This window comes from Narcine bancroftii, chromosome 8 (genome assembly GCF_036971445.1).
Source record: "Narcine bancroftii isolate sNarBan1 chromosome 8, sNarBan1.hap1, whole genome shotgun sequence".
In the NCBI taxonomy this organism is placed as follows: Eukaryota; Metazoa; Chordata; class Chondrichthyes; order Torpediniformes; family Narcinidae; genus Narcine; species Narcine bancroftii.
In genome coordinates, this window is record NC_091476.1 from 117,650,012 (window position 1) to 117,666,313 (window position 16,302).

Sequence of the window (16,302 nt, forward strand, 5' to 3'; positions counted from 1 at the left end):
CCCAGCCTCTGATTCCCTGCTTCTGATTCTGATTCCCTGCCTCTGATTCCCCATCTCTGATTCCGCACTTCTGATTCCCTGCCTCTGATTCCCCACCTCTGATTCCCCATATCTGATTCCCCGCCTCTGTTTCCCCGCCTCTGATTCCCCGCCTCTGTTTCCCCATATCTGATTCCCCGCCTCTGATTCCCCAACTCTGATTCCCCTCCTCTAATTCGCCAGCTATGATTCCCCGCCTCTGATTTCCTGCGTCTGATTCCCTGCCTCTGATTCCCAGCCTCTGATTCCCCTTCTCTGATTCACCACCTCTGAGTCCCCACCTCTGATTCCCCATCTCTGATTCCGCACATCCGATTCCCTGCCTCTGATTCCCCGCCTCTGATTCCCCGCCTCTGATTCGCAACCTCTAATTCCCCACCTCTGATTCCCCATATCTGATTCCCCGCCTCTGTTTCCCTGCCTCTGATTCCCGGCCTCTGTTTCCCCATATCTGATTCCCCTCCTCTGATTCCCCAACTCTGATTCCCCGCCTCTGATTCCCCAGCTCTGATTCCCCGCCTTTTATTCCCGGCCTCTGATTCCCTGCCACTGATTCCCTGCCCCTGATTCCCCACCTCTGATTCCCCATATCTGATTCCCCGCCTCTGTTTCCCCAGCTCTGATTCCCCACCTCTGATTCCCCAGCTCTGATTCCCTGCCACTGATTCCCCGCCCCTGATTCCCCACCTCTGATTCCCCATATCTGATTCCCCGCCTCGGTTTCCCCAGCTCTGATTCCCTGCCTCTGATTCCCTGCCCTGATTCCCCATCTCTGTTTCACCGCCTTTGATTCGCCACCTCTGATTCCCCATATCTGATTCCCCGCCTCTGTTTCCCCGCCTCTGATTCCCTGCCTCTGATTCCCAACCTCTGATTCCACACCTCTGATTCCCCATATCTGATTCCCCGCCTCTATTTCCCCATATCTGATTCCCCGCCTCTGATTCCCCAACTCTGATTCCCCGCCTCTGATTCCCCAGCTCTGATACCCCGCCTCTGATTCCCGGCATCCGATTCCCTGCCTCTGATTCCCCGCCTCTGATTCCCCATCTCTGATTCACCACCTCTGATTCCCCACCTCTGATTCCCCATATCTAATTCCCCGCCTCTGTTTTCCCGCCTCTGATTCCCCGCCTCTGTTTCCCCATATCTGATTCCCCGCCTCTGATTCCCTGCCTCTGATTCCCCATATCTGATTCCCCGCCTCTGATTCCCCAACTCTGATTCCCTGCCTCATATTCCCCAGCTCTGATTCCCCGCCTTTGATTCCCCCCGTCTGATTCCCAGCCTCTGAATCCCCGTGTCTGATTTCCTGCCTCTGATTCCCCGCCTCTGATTCCCCATCTCTGATTCACCGCCTCTGATTCCCCACCTCTGATTCCCCATCTCTGATTCCGCACATCCAATTCCCTGCCTCTGATTCCCCAACTCTGATTCCCCACCTCTGATTCCCCAGCTCTGATTCCCAGCCTCAGATTCCCCGCGTCTGATTCCCTGCCTCTGATTCCCCGCCTCTGATTCCCTGCCTCTGATTCCCCATATCTGATTCCCCGCCTCTGATTCCCCAACTCTGATTCCCCGCTTCTGATTCCCCAGCTCTGAATCCCCGACTCTGATTCCCCGCGTCTGATTCCCTGCCTCTGATTCCCCGCCTCTAATTCCCCATCTGTGATTCACAACTTCTGATGCCCCACCTCTGATTCCCCATATCTGATTCCCCGCCTCTGTTTCCCCGCCTCTGATTCCCCGCCTCTGATTCCCCATATCTGATTCCCCGCCTCTGATTGCCCACCTCTGATTCGCCGCGTCTGATTCCCTGCCTCTGATTCCCCGCCTCTGATTCCCCATATCTGATTCACCACCTCTCATTCCCGGCCTCTGATTCCCCATCTCTGATTCCGCACATCCGATTCCCTGCCTATGATTCCCCACCTCTGATTCCCCGCCTCTGATTCCCAATATCTGATTCCCTTCCTCTGTTTCCCCGCCTCTGATTCCCCACCTCTGTTTCCCCATATCTGATTCCCCGCCTCTGATTCCCCAACTCTAATACCCTGCCTCTGATTCCCCAGCTCTGATTCCCCGCCTCTGATTCCCCGCATCTGATTCCCTGCCTCTGATTCCCCGCCTCTGATTCCAGGCCTCTGATTCCCAGCATCTGATTCCGGCCTCTGATTCCCGGCCTCTGATTCCCCGCCTCTGATTCCCCATATCTGATTCACCACCTCTCATTCCCGGCCTCTGATTCCCCATCTCTGATTCCGCACATCCGATTCCCTGCCTATGATTCCCCACCTCTGATTCCCCGCCTCTGATTCCCAATATCTGATTCCCTGCCTCTGTTTCCCCGCCTCTGATTCCCCACCTCTGTTTCCCCATATCTTATTCCCCGCCTCTGATTCCCCAACTCTAACACCCTGCCTCTGAATCCCCAACTCTGATTCCCTGCCTCAGATTCCCCAGCTCTGATTCCCCGCCTTTGATTCCCCCCGTCTGATACCCAGCCTCTGAATCCCCGTGTCTGATTTCCTGCCTCTGATTCCCCGCCTCTGATTCCCCATCTCTGATTCACCGCCTCTGATTCCCCACCTCTGATTCCCCATCTCTGATTCCGCACATCCAATTCCCTGCCTCTGATTCCCCAACTCTGATTCCCCACCTCTGATTCCCCAGCTCTGATTCCCCGCCTCAGATTCCCCACGTCTGATTCCCTGCCTCTGATTCCCCGCCTCTGATTCCCTGCCTCTGATTCCCCATATCTGATTCCCCGCCTCTGATTCCCCAACTCTGATTCCCCGCTACTGATTCCCCAGCTCTGAATCGCCGCCTCTGATACCCCGCGTCTGATTCCCTGCCTCTGATTCCCCGCCTCTAATTCCCCATCTGTGATTCACAACCTCTGATGCCCCACCTCTGATTCCCCATATCTGATTCCCCGCCTCTGTTTCCCCGCCTCTGATTCCCCGCCTCTGATTCCCCATATCTGATTCCCCGCCTCTGATTGCCCACCTCTGATTCCCCGCGTCTGATTCCCTGCCTCTGATTCCCCGCCTCTGATTCCCCATATCTGATTCACCACCTCTGATTCCCGGCCTCTGATTCCCCATCTCTGATTCCGCACATCCGATTCCCTGCCTATGATTCCCCACCTCTGATTCCCCGCCTCTGATTCCCCATATCTGATTCCCTGCCTCTGTTTCCCCGCCTCTGATTCCCCACCTCTGTTTCCCCATATCTTATTCCCCGCCTCTGTTTCCCCCCCTCTGATTCCCAGCCTCTGATTCCCCATATCTGATTCCCCGCCTCTGATTCCCCATATCTGATTCCCCGCCTCTATTTCCCCATATCTGCTTCGCCGCCTCTGATTCCCCAACTCTGATTCCCCGCCTCTGATTCCCCAGCTCTGATTTCCCGCCTCTGATTCCCGGCATCCGATTCCCTGCCTCTGATTCCCCGCCTCTGATTCCCCATCTCTGATTCCCCGCCTCCAATTCCCCGTGTCTGATTCCCTGCCTCTGATTCCCCGCCTCTGATTCCCCATATCTGATTCCCCGGCTCTGTTTTCCCGCCTCTGATTCCCTGCCTCTGATTCCCCATATCTGATTCCCCGCCTCTGATTCCCCAACTCTGATTCCCCGCCTCTGATTCCCCAGCTCTGAATCCCCGCCTCTGATTCCCCGCGTCTGATTCCCTGCCTCTGATTCCCCGCCTCTGATTCCCCATCTGTGATTCACAAACTCTGATGCCCCACCTCTGATTCCCCATATCTGATTCCCCGCCTCTGTTTCCCCGCATCTGATTCCCCGCCTCTGATTCCCCATATCTGATTCACCACCTCTGATTCCCGGCCTCTGATTCCCCATCTCTGATTCCGCACATCCGATTCCCTGCCTATGATTCCCCACCTCTGATTCCCCGCCTCTGATTCCCCATATCTGATTCCCTGCCTCTGTTTCCCCGCCTCTGATTCCCCACCTCTGTTTCCCCATATCTGATTCCCCGCCTCTGATTCCCCAACTCTCATACCCTGCCTCTGATTCCCCAGCTCTGATTCCCCGCCTCTGATTCCCCGCATCTGATTCCCTGCCTCTGATTCCCCGCCTCTGATTCCAGGCCTCTGATTTCCCGCATCTGATTCCCTGCCTCTGATTCCCCGCCTCTGATTCCAGGCCTCTGATCCCAGCATCTGATTCCGGCCTCTGATTCCCAGCCTCTGATTCCCTGCTTCTGATTCTGATTCCCTGCCTCTGATTCCCCATCTCTGATTCCGCACTTCTGATTCCCTGCCTCTGATTCCCCACCTCTGATTCCCCATATCTGATTCCCCGCCTCTGTTTCCCCGCCTCTGATTCCCCGCCTCTGTTTCCCCATATCTGATTCCCCGCCTCTGATTCCCCAACTCTGATTCCCCTCCTCTAATTCGCCAGCTATGATTCCCCGCCTCTGATTTCCTGCGTCTGATTCCCTGCCTCTGATTCCCAGCCTCTGATTCCCCTTCTCTGATTCACCACCTCTGAGTCCCCACCTCTGATTCCCCATCTCTGATTCCGCACATCCGATTCCCTGCCTCTGATTCCCCGCCTCTGATTCCCCGCCTCTGATTCGCAACCTCTAATTCCCCACCTCTGATTCCCCATATCTGATTCCCCGCCTCTGTTTCCCTGCCTCTGATTCCCGGCCTCTGTTTCCCCATATCTGATTCCCCTCCTCTGATTCCCCAACTCTGATTCCCCGCCTCTGATTCCCCAGCTCTGATTCCCCGCCTTTTATTCCCGGCCTCTGATTCCCTGCCACTGATTCCCTGCCCCTGATTCCCCACCTCTGATTCCCCATATCTGATTCCCCGCCTCTGTTTCCCCAGCTCTGATTCCCCACCTCTGATTCCCCAGCTCTGATTCCCTGCCACTGATTCCCCGCCCCTGATTCCCCACCTCTGATTCCCCATATCTGATTCCCCGCCTCGGTTTCCCCAGCTCTGATTCCCTGCCTCTGATTCCCTGCCCTGATTCCCCATCTCTGTTTCACCGCCTTTGATTCGCCACCTCTGATTCCCCATATCTGATTCCCCGCCTCTGTTTCCCCGCCTCTGATTCCCTGCCTCTGATTCCCAACCTCTGATTCCACACCTCTGATTCCCCATATCTGATTCCCCGCCTCTATTTCCCCATATCTGATTCCCCGCCTCTGATTCCCCAACTCTGATTCCCCGCCTCTGATTCCCCAGCTCTGATACCCCGCCTCTGATTCCCGGCATCCGATTCCCTGCCTCTGATTCCCCGCCTCTGATTCCCCATCTCTGATTCACCACCTCTGATTCCCCACCTCTGATTCCCCATATCTAATTCCCCGCCTCTGTTTTCCCGCCTCTGATTCCCCGCCTCTGTTTCCCCATATCTGATTCCCCGCCTCTGATTCCCTGCCTCTGATTCCCCATATCTGATTCCCCGCCTCTGATTCCCCAACTCTGATTCCCTGCCTCATATTCCCCAGCTCTGATTCCCCGCCTTTGATTCCCCCCGTCTGATTCCCAGCCTCTGAATCCCCGTGTCTGATTTCCTGCCTCTGATTCCCCGCCTCTGATTCCCCATCTCTGATTCACCGCCTCTGATTCCCCACCTCTGATTCCCCATCTCTGATTCCGCACATCCAATTCCCTGCCTCTGATTCCCCAACTCTGATTCCCCACCTCTGATTCCCCAGCTCTGATTCCCAGCCTCAGATTCCCCGCGTCTGATTCCCTGCCTCTGATTCCCCGCCTCTGATTCCCTGCCTCTGATTCCCCATATCTGATTCCCCGCCTCTGATTCCCCAACTCTGATTCCCCGCTTCTGATTCCCCAGCTCTGAATCCCCGACTCTGATTCCCCGCGTCTGATTCCCTGCCTCTGATTCCCCGCCTCTAATTCCCCATCTGTGATTCACAACTTCTGATGCCCCACCTCTGATTCCCCATATCTGATTCCCCGCCTCTGTTTCCCCGCCTCTGATTCCCCGCCTCTGATTCCCCATATCTGATTCCCCGCCTCTGATTGCCCACCTCTGATTCGCCGCGTCTGATTCCCTGCCTCTGATTCCCCGCCTCTGATTCCCCATATCTGATTCACCACCTCTCATTCCCGGCCTCTGATTCCCCATCTCTGATTCCGCACATCCGATTCCCTGCCTATGATTCCCCACCTCTGATTCCCCGCCTCTGATTCCCAATATCTGATTCCCTGCCTCTGTTTCCCCGCCTCTGATTCCCCACCTCTGTTTCCCCATATCTGATTCCCCGCCTCTGATTCCCCAACTCTAATACCCTGCCTCTGATTCCCCAGCTCTGATTCCCCGCCTCTGATTCCCCGCATCTGATTCCCTGCCTCTGATTCCCCGCCTCTGATTCCAGGCCTCTGATTCCCAGCATCTGATTCCGGCCTCTGATTCCCGGCCTCTGATTCCCCGCCTCTGATTCCCCATATCTGATTCACCACCTCTCATTCCCGGCCTCTGATTCCCCATCTCTGATTCCGCACATCCGATTCCCTGCCTATGATTCCCCACCTCTGATTCCCCGCCTCTGATTCCCAATATCTGATTCCCTGCCTCTGTTTCCCCGCCTCTGATTCCCCACCTCTGTTTCCCCATATCTTATTCCCCGCCTCTGATTCCCCAACTCTAACACCCTGCCTCTGAATCCCCAACTCTGATTCCCTGCCTCAGATTCCCCAGCTCTGATTCCCCGCCTTTGATTCCCCCCGTCTGATACCCAGCCTCTGAATCCCCGTGTCTGATTTCCTGCCTCTGATTCCCCGCCTCTGATTCCCCATCTCTGATTCACCGCCTCTGATTCCCCACCTCTGATACCCCATCTCTGATTCCACACATCCAATTCCCTGCCTCTGATTCCCCAACTCTGATTCCCCACCTCTGATTCCCCAGCTCTGATTCCCCGCCTCAGATTCCCCACGTCTGATTCCCTGCCTCTGATTCCCCGCCTCTGATTCCCTGCCTCTGATTCCCCATATCTGATTCCCCGCCTCTGATTCCCCAACTCTGATTCCCCGCTACTGATTCCCCAGCTCTGAATCGCCGCCTCTGATACCCCGCGTCTGATTCCCTGCCTCTGATTCCCCGCCTCTAATTCCCCATCTGTGATTCACAACCTCTGATGCCCCACCTCTGATTCCCCATATCTGATTCCCCGCCTCTGTTTCCCCGCCTCTGATTCCCCGCCTCTGATTACCCATATCTGATTCCCCGCCTCTGATTGCCCACCTCTGATTCCCCGCGTCTGATTCCCTGCCTCTGATTCCCCGCCTCTGATTCCCCATATCTGATTCACCACCTCTGATTCCCGGCCTCTGATTCCCCATCTCTGATTCCGCACATCCGATTCCCTGCCTATGATTCCCCACCTCTGATTCCCCGCCTCTGATTCCCCATATCTGATTCCCTGCCTCTGTTTCCCCGCCTCTGATTCCCCACCTCTGTTTCCCCATATCTTATTCCCCGCCTCTGTTTCCCCCCCTCTGATTCCCAGCCTCTGATTCCCCATATCTGATTCCCCGCCTCTGATTCCCCATATCTGATTCCCCGCCTCTATTTCCCCATATCTGCTTCGCCGCCTCTGATTCCCCAACTCTGATTCCCCGCCTCTGATTCCCCAGCTCTGATTTCCCGCCTCTGATTCCCGGCATCCGATTCCCTGCCTCTGATTCCCCGCCTCTGATTCCCCATCTCTGATTCCCCGCCTCCAATTCCCCGTGTCTGATTCCCTGCCTCTGATTCCCCGCCTCTGATTCCCCATATCTGATTCCCCGGCTCTGTTTTCCCGCCTCTGATTCCCTGCCTCTGATTCCCCATATCTGATTCCCCGCCTCTGATTCCCCAACTCTGATTCCCCGCCTCTGATTCCCCAGCTCTGAATCCCCGCCTCTGATTCCCCGCGTCTGATTCCCTGCCTCTGATTCCCCGCCTCTGATTCCCCATCTGTGATTCACAACCTCCGATGCCCCACCTCTGATTCCCCATATCTGATTCCCCGCCTCTGTTTCCCCGCATCTGATTCCCCGCCTCTGATTCCCCATATCTGATTCCCCGCCTCTGATTGCCCACCTCTGATTCCCCGCGTCTGATTCCCTGCCTCTGATTCCCCGCCTCTGATTCCCCATCTCTGATTCACCACATCTGATTCCCCATATCTGATTCCCTGCCTCTGTTTCCCCGCCTCTGATTCCCCACCTCTGTTTCCCCATATCTGATTCCCCGCCTCTGATTCCCCAACTCTAATACCCCGCCTCTGATTCCCCAGCTCTGATTCCCCGCCTCTGATTCCCCGCATCTGATTCCCTGCCGCTGATTCCCCGCCTCTGATTCCGGCCTCTGATTCCCGGCCTCTGATTCCCTGCTTCTGATTCTGATTCCCTGCCTCTGATTCCCCATCTCTGATTCCGCACATCTGATTCCTTGCCTCTGATTCCCCACCTCTGACTCCCCATATCTGATTACCCGCCTGGGTTTCCCCGCCTCTGATTCCCCGCCTCTGTTTCCCAATATCTAAGTCCCCGCCTCTGATTCCCCAAATCTGATTCCCCACCTCTGATTCCCCAGCTCTGATTCCCCGCCTCTGATTCCCCGCATCTGATTCCCTGCATCTGATTCCAAGCCTCTGATTCCCTGCCTCTGATTCCCAACCTCTGATTCCCCACCTCTGATTCCCCATATCTGATTCCCCGCCTCTGTTTCCCCGCCTCAGATTCCCCGCCTCTGTTTCCCCATATCTGATTCCCGGCCTCTCATTCCCCGCCTCTGATTCCCCGCCTCTGATTCCCTGCCTCTGATTCCCCATCTCCGATTCCGCACATCTGATTCCCTTCCTCTGATTCCCCGCCTCTGATTCCCCGCCTCTGATTCCCTGCCTCTGATTCCCAACCTCGGATTCCCCACCTCTGATTCCCCATATATGATTCCCCGCCTCTGTTTCCCCGCCTCTGTTTCCCCGCCTCTGATTCCCCGCCTCTGTTTCCCTATATCTAATTCCCCACCTCTGATGCCCCAACTCTGATTCCCCGCCTCTGATTCCCCAGCTCTGATTCCCCGCCTCTGATTCCCTGCATCCGATTCCCCATATCTGATTCCCCGCCTCTGTTTCCCCGCCACTGATTCCCCGCCTCTGTTTCCCCATATCTGATTCCCCGCCTCTGATTCCCAACTATGATTCCCCGCCTCTGATTCCCCAGCTCTGATTCCCTGCCTCTGATTCCCCGCGTTCTATTCCCTGCCTCTGATTCCCCGCCTGTGATTCCCCATCACTGATTCACCACCTCTGATTCCCCACCTCTGATTCCCCATATCTAATTCCCCGCCTCTGTTTTCCCGCCTCTGATTCCCCGCCTCTGTTTCCCCATATCTGATTCCCCGCCACTGAATCCCCAACTCTGATTCCCTGCCTCAGATTCCCCAGCTCTGATTCCCAGCCTTTGATTCCCCCAGTCTGATTCCCAGCCTCTGAAACCCCGTGTCTGATTTCCTGCCTCTGATTCCCCGCCTCTGATTCCCCATCTCTGATTCACCGCCTCTGATTCCCCACCTCTGATTCCCCATCTCTGATTCCGCACATCCAATTCCCTGCCTCTAATTCCCCAACTCTGATTCCCCACCTCTGATTCCCCAGCTCTGATTCCCCGCCTCAGATTCCCCGCGTCTGATTCCCTGCCTCTGATTCCCCGCCTCTGATTCCCTGCCTCTGATTCCCCATATCTGATTCCCCGCCTCTGATTCCCCAACTCTGATTCCCCGCTACTGATTCCCCAGCTCTGAATCCCCGCCTCTGATTCCCCGCGTCTGATTCCCTGCCTCTGATTCCCCGCCTCTAATTCCCCATCTGTGATTCACAACCTCTGATGCCCCACCTCTGATTCCCCATATCTGATTCCCCGCCTCTGTTTCCCCGCCTCTGATTCCCCGCCTCTGATTCCCCATATCTGATTCCCCGCCTCTGATTGCCCACCACTGATTCCCCACGTCTGATTCCCTGCCTCTGATTCCCCGCCTCTGATTCCCCATATCTGATTCACCACCTCTGATTCCCGGCCTCTGATTCCCCATCTCTGATTCCGCACATCCGATTCCCTGCCTATGATTCCCCACCTCTGATTCCCCACCTCTGATTCCCCATATCTGATTCCCTGCCTCTGTTTCCCCGCCTCTGATTCCCCACCTCTGTTTCCCCATATCTGATTCCCCGCCTCTGGTTCCCCAACTCTAATACCCTGCCTCTGATTCCCCAGCTCTGATTCCCCGCCTCTGATTCCCCGCATCTGATTCCCTGCCTCTGATTCCCCGCCTCTGATTCCAGGCCTCTGATTTCCCGCATCTGATTCCCTGCCTCTGATTCCCCGCCTCTGGTTCCAGTCCTCTGATTCCCAGCATCTGATTCCGGCCTCTGATTCCCGGCCTCTGATTCCCTGCTTCTGATTCTGATTCCCTGCCTCTGATTCCCCATCTCTGATTCCGCACATCTGATTTTCTGCCTCTGATTCCCCACCTCTGATTCCCCATATCTGATTCCCCGCCTCTGTTTCCCCACCTCTGATTCCCCGCCTCTGTTTCCCCATATCTGATTCCCCGCCTCTGATTCCCCAACTCTGATTGCCCTCCTCTAATTCGCCAGCTATGATTCACCGCCTCTGATTCCCTGCGTCTGATTCCCTGCCTCTGATTCCCAGCCTCTGATTCCCCTTCTCTGATTCACCACCTCTGAATCCCCACCTCTGATTCCCCATCTCTGATTCCGCACATCCGATTCCCTGCCTCTGATTCCCCGCCTCTGATTCCCCGCATCTGATTCGCAACCTCTAATTCCCCACCTCTGATTCCCCATATCTGATTAGCCGCCTCTGTTTCCCTGCCTCTGATTCCCGGCCTCTGTTACCCCATATCTGATTCCCCTCCTCTGATTCCCCAACTCTGATTCCCCGCCTCTGATTCCCCAGCTCTGATTCCCCGCCTTTTATTCCCGGCCTCTGATTCCATGCCACTGATTCCCCGCCCCTGATTCCCCACCTCTGATTCCCCATATCTGATTCCCCGCCTCTGTTTCCCCAGCTCTGATTCCCCACCTCTGATTCCCCAGCTCTGATTCCCTGCCACTGATTCCCCGCCCCTGATTCCCCACCTCTGATTCCCCATATCTGATTCCCCGCCTCTGTTTCCCCAGCTCTGATTCCCTGCCTCTGATTCCCTGCCCTGATTCCCCATCTCTGTTTCACCGCCTTTGATTCGCCACCTCTGATTCCCCATATCTGATTCCCCGCCTCTGTTTCCCCGCCTCTGATTCCCTGCCTCTGATTCCCAACCTCTGATTCCACACCTCTGATTCCCCATATCTGATTCCCCGCCTCTATTTCCCCATATCTGATTCCCCGCCTCTGATTCCCCAACTCTGATTCCCCGCCTCTGATTCCCCAGCTCTGATTCCCCGCCTCTGATTCCCGGCGTCCGATTCCCTGTCTCTGATTCCCCGCCTCTGATTCCCCATCTCTGATTCACCACCTCTGATTCCCCACCTCTGATTCCCCATATCTAATTCCCCGCCTCTGTTTTCCCGCCTCTGATTCCCCGCCTCTGTTTCCCCATATCTGATTCCCCGCCTCTGAATCCCCAACTCTGATTCCCTGCCTCAGATTCCCCAGCTCTGATTCCCCATCTCTGATTCACCGCCTCTGATTCCCCACCTCTGATTCCCCATCTCTGATTCCGCACATCCAATTCACTGCCTCTGATTCCCCAACTCTGATTCCCCACCTCTGATTCCCCAGCTCTGATTCCGCGCCTCAGATTCCCCGCGTCTGATTCCCTGCCTCTGATTCCCCGCCTCTGATTCCCTGCCTCTGATTCCACATATCTGATTCCCCGCCTCTGATTCCCCAACTCTGATTCCCCGCTTCTGATTCCCAAGCTCTGAATCTCCGCCTCTGATTCCCCGCGTCTGATTCCCTGCCTCTGATTCCCCGCCTCTAATTCCCCATCTGTGATTCACAACTTCTGATGCCCCACCTCTGATTCCCCATATCTGATTCCCCGCCTCTGTTTCCCCGCCTCTGATTCCCCGCCTCTGATTCCCTGCCTCTGATTCCCAACCTCGGATTCCCCACCTCTGATTCCCCATATCTGATTCCCCGCCTCTGTTTCCCCGCCTCTGTTTCCCCGCCTCTGATTCCCCGCCTCTGTTTCCCTATATCTAATTCCCCACCTCTGATGCCCCAACTCTGATTCCCCGCCTCTGATTCCCCAGCTCTGATTCCCCGCCTCTGATTCCCTGCATCCGATTCCCCATATCTGATTCCCCGCCTCTGTTTCCCCGCAACTGATTCCCCGCCTCTGTTTCCCCATATCTGATTCCCCGCCTCTGATTCCCAACTATGATTCCCTGCCTCTGATTCCCCAGCTCTGATTCCCTGCCTCTGATTCCCCGCGTTCTATTCCCTGCCTCTGATTCCCCGCCTGTGATTCCCCATCACTGATTAACCACCTCTGATTCCCCACCTCTGATTCCCCATATCTAATTCCCCGCCTCTGTTTTCCCGCCTCTGATTCCCCGCCTCTGTTTCCCCATATCTGATTCCCCGCCTCTGAATCCCCAACTCTGATTCCCTGCCTCAGATTCCACAGCTCTGATTCCCCGCCTTTGATTCCCCCCGTCTGATTCCCAGCCTCTGAATCCCCGTGTCTGATTTCCTGCCTCTGATTCCCCGCCTCTGATTCCCCATCTCTGTTTCACCGCCTCTGATTCCCCACCTCTGATTCCCCATCTCTGATTCCGCACATCCAATTCCCTGCCTCTGATTCCCCAACTCTGATTCCCCACCTCTGATTCCCCAGCTCTGATTCCCCGCCTCAGATTCCCCGCGTCTGATTCCCTGCCTCTGATTCCCCGCCTCTGATTCCCTGCCTCTGATTCCCCATATCTGATTCCCCGCCTCTGATTCCCCAACTCTGATTCCCCGCTTCTGATTCCCCAGCTCTGAATCCCCGCCTCTGATTCCCCGCGTCTGATTCCCTGCCTCTGATTCCCCGCCTCTAATTCCCCATCTGTGATTCACAACCTCTGATGCCCCCCTCTGATTCCCAATATCTGATTCCCCGCCTCTGTTTCCCCGCCTCTGATTCCCCGCCTCTGATTCCCTATATCTGATTCCCCGCCTCTGATTGCCCACCTCTGATTCCCCGCGTCTGATTCCCTGCCTCTGATTCCCCGCCTCTGATTCCCCATATCTGATTCACCACCTCTGATTCCCGGCCTCTGATTCCCCATCTCTGATTCCGCACATCCGATTCCCTGCCTATGATTCCCCACCTCTGATTCCCCGCCTCTGATTCCCCATATCTGATTCCCTGCCTCTGTTTCCCCGCCTCTGATTCCCCACCTCTGTTTCCCCATATCTGATTCCCCGCCTCTGATTCCCCAACTCTAATACCCTGCCTCTGATTCCCCAGCTCTGATTCCCCGCCTCTGATTCCCCGCATCTGATTCCCTGCCTCTGATTCCCCGCCTCTGATTCCAGGCCTCTGATTTCCCGCATCTGATTCCCTGCCTCTGATTCCCCGCCTCTGATTCCAGGCCTCTGATCCCAGCATCTGATTCCGGCCTCTGATTCCCAGCCTCTGATTCCCTGCTTCTGATTCTGATTCCCTGCCTCTGATTCCCCATCTCTGATTCCGCACTTCTGATTCCCTGCCTCTGATTCCCCACCTCTGATTCCCCATATCTGATTCCCCGCCTCTGTTTCCCCGCCTCTGATTCCCCGCCTCTGTTTCCCCATATCTGATTCCCCGCCTCTGATTCCCCAACTCTGATTCCCCTCCTCTAATTCGCAAGCTATGATTCCCCGCCTCTGATTTCCTGCGTCTGATTCCCTGCCTCTTATTCCCAGCCTCTGATTCCCCTTCTCTGATTCACCACCTCTGAATCCCCACCTCTGATTCCCCATCTCTGATTCCGCACATCCGATTCCCTGCCTCTGATTCCCCGCCTCTGATTCCCCGCCTCTGATTCGCAACCTCTAATTCCCCACCTCTGATTCCCCATATCTGATTCCCCGCCTCTGTTTCCCTGCCTCTGATTCCCGGCCTCTGTTTCCCCATATCTGATTCCCCTCCTCTGATTCCCCAACTCTGATTCCCCGCCTCTGATTCCCCAGCTCTGATTCCCCGCCTTTTATTCCCGGCCTCAGATTCCCTGCCACTGATTCCCTGCCCCTGATTCCCCACCTCTGATTCCCCATATCTGATTCCCCGCCTCTGTTTCCCCAGCTCTGATTCCCCACCTCTGATTCCCCAGCTCTGATTCCCTGCCACTGATTCCCCGCCCCTGATTCCCCACCTCTGATTCCCCATATCTGATTCCCCGCCTCGGTTTCCCCAGCTCTGATTCCCTGCCTCTGATTCCCTGCCCTGATTCCCCATCTCTGTTTCACCGCCTTTGATTCGCCACCTCTGATTCCCCATATCTGATTCCCCGCCTCTGTTTCCCCGCCTCTGATTCCCTGCCTCTGATTCCCAACCTCTGATTCCACACCTCTGATTCCCCATATCTGATTCCCCGCCTCTATTTCCCCATATCTGATTCCCCGCCTCTGATTCCCCAACTCTGATTCCCCGCCTCTGATTCCCCAGCTCTGATTCCCCGCCTCTGATTCCCGGCATCCGATTCCCTGCCTCTGATTCCCCGCCTCTGATTCGCCATCTCTGATTCACCACCTCTGATTCCCCACCTCTGATTCCCCATATCTAATTCCCCGCCTCTGTTTTCCCGCCTCTGATTCCCCGCCTCTGTTTCCCCATATCTGATTCCCCGCCTCTGATTCCCTGCCTCTGATTCCCCATATCTGATTCCCCGCCTCTGATTCCCCAACTCTGATTCCCTGCCTCATATTCCCCAGCTCTGATTCCCCGCCTTTGATTCCCCCCGTCTGATTCCCAGCCTCTGAATCCCCGTGTCTGATTTCCTGCCTCTGATTCCCCGCCTCTGATTCCCCATCTCTGATTCACCGCCTCTGATTCCCCACCTCTGATTCCCCATCTCTGATTCCGCACATCCAATTCCCTGCCTCTGATTCCCCAACTCTGATTCCCCACCTCTGATTCCCCAGCTCTGATTCCCAGCCTCAGATTCCCCGCGTCTGATTCCCTGCCTCTGATTCCCCGCCTCTGATTCCCTGCCTCTGATTCCCCATATCTGATTCCCCGCCTCTGATTCCCCAACTCTGATTCCCCGCTTCTGATTCCCCAGCTCTGAATCCCCGCCTCTGATTCCCCGCGTCTGATTCCCTGCCTCTGATTCCCCGCCTCTAATTCCCCATCTGTGATTCACAACTTCTGATGCCCCACCTCTGATTCCCCATATCTGATTCCCCGCCTCTGTTTCCCCGCCTCTGATTCCCCGCCTCTGATTCCCCATATCTGATTCCCCGCCTCTGATTGCCCACCTCTGATTCCCCGCGTCTGATTCCCTGCCTCTGATTCCCCGCCTCTGATTCCCCATATCTGATTCACCACCTCTCATTCCCGGCCTCTGATTCCCCATCTCTGATTCCGCACATCCGATTCCCTGCCTATGATTCCCCACCTCTGATTCCCCGCCTCTGATTCCCAATATCTGATTCCCTGCCTCTGTTTCCCCGCCTCTGATTCCCCACCTCTGTTTCCCCATATCTGATTCCCCGCCTCTGATTCCCCAACTCTAATACCCTGCCTCTGATTCCCCAGCTCTGATTCCCCGCCTCTGATTCCCCGCATCTGATTCCCTGCCTCTGATTCCCCGCCTCTGATTCCAGGCCTCTGATTCCCAGCATCTGATTCCGGCCTCTGATTCCCGGCCTCTGATTCCCCGCCTCTGATTCCCCATATCTGATTCACCACCTCTCATTCCCGGCCTCTGATTCCCCATCTCTGATTCCGCACATCCGATTCCCTGCCTATGATTCCCCACCTCTGATTCCCCGCCTCTGATTCCCAATATCTGATTCCCTGCCTCTGTTTCCCCGCCTCTGATTCCCCACCTCTGTTTCCCCATATCTTATTCCCCGCCTCTGATTCCCCAACTCTAACACCCTGCCTCTGAATCCCCAACTCTGATTCCCTGCCTCAGATTCCCCAGCTCTGATTCCCCGCCTTTGATTCCCCCCGTCTGATACCCAGCCTCTGAATCCCCGTGTCTGATTTCCTGCCTCTGATTCCCCGCCTCTGATTCCCCATCTCTGATTCACCGCCTCTGATTCCCCAC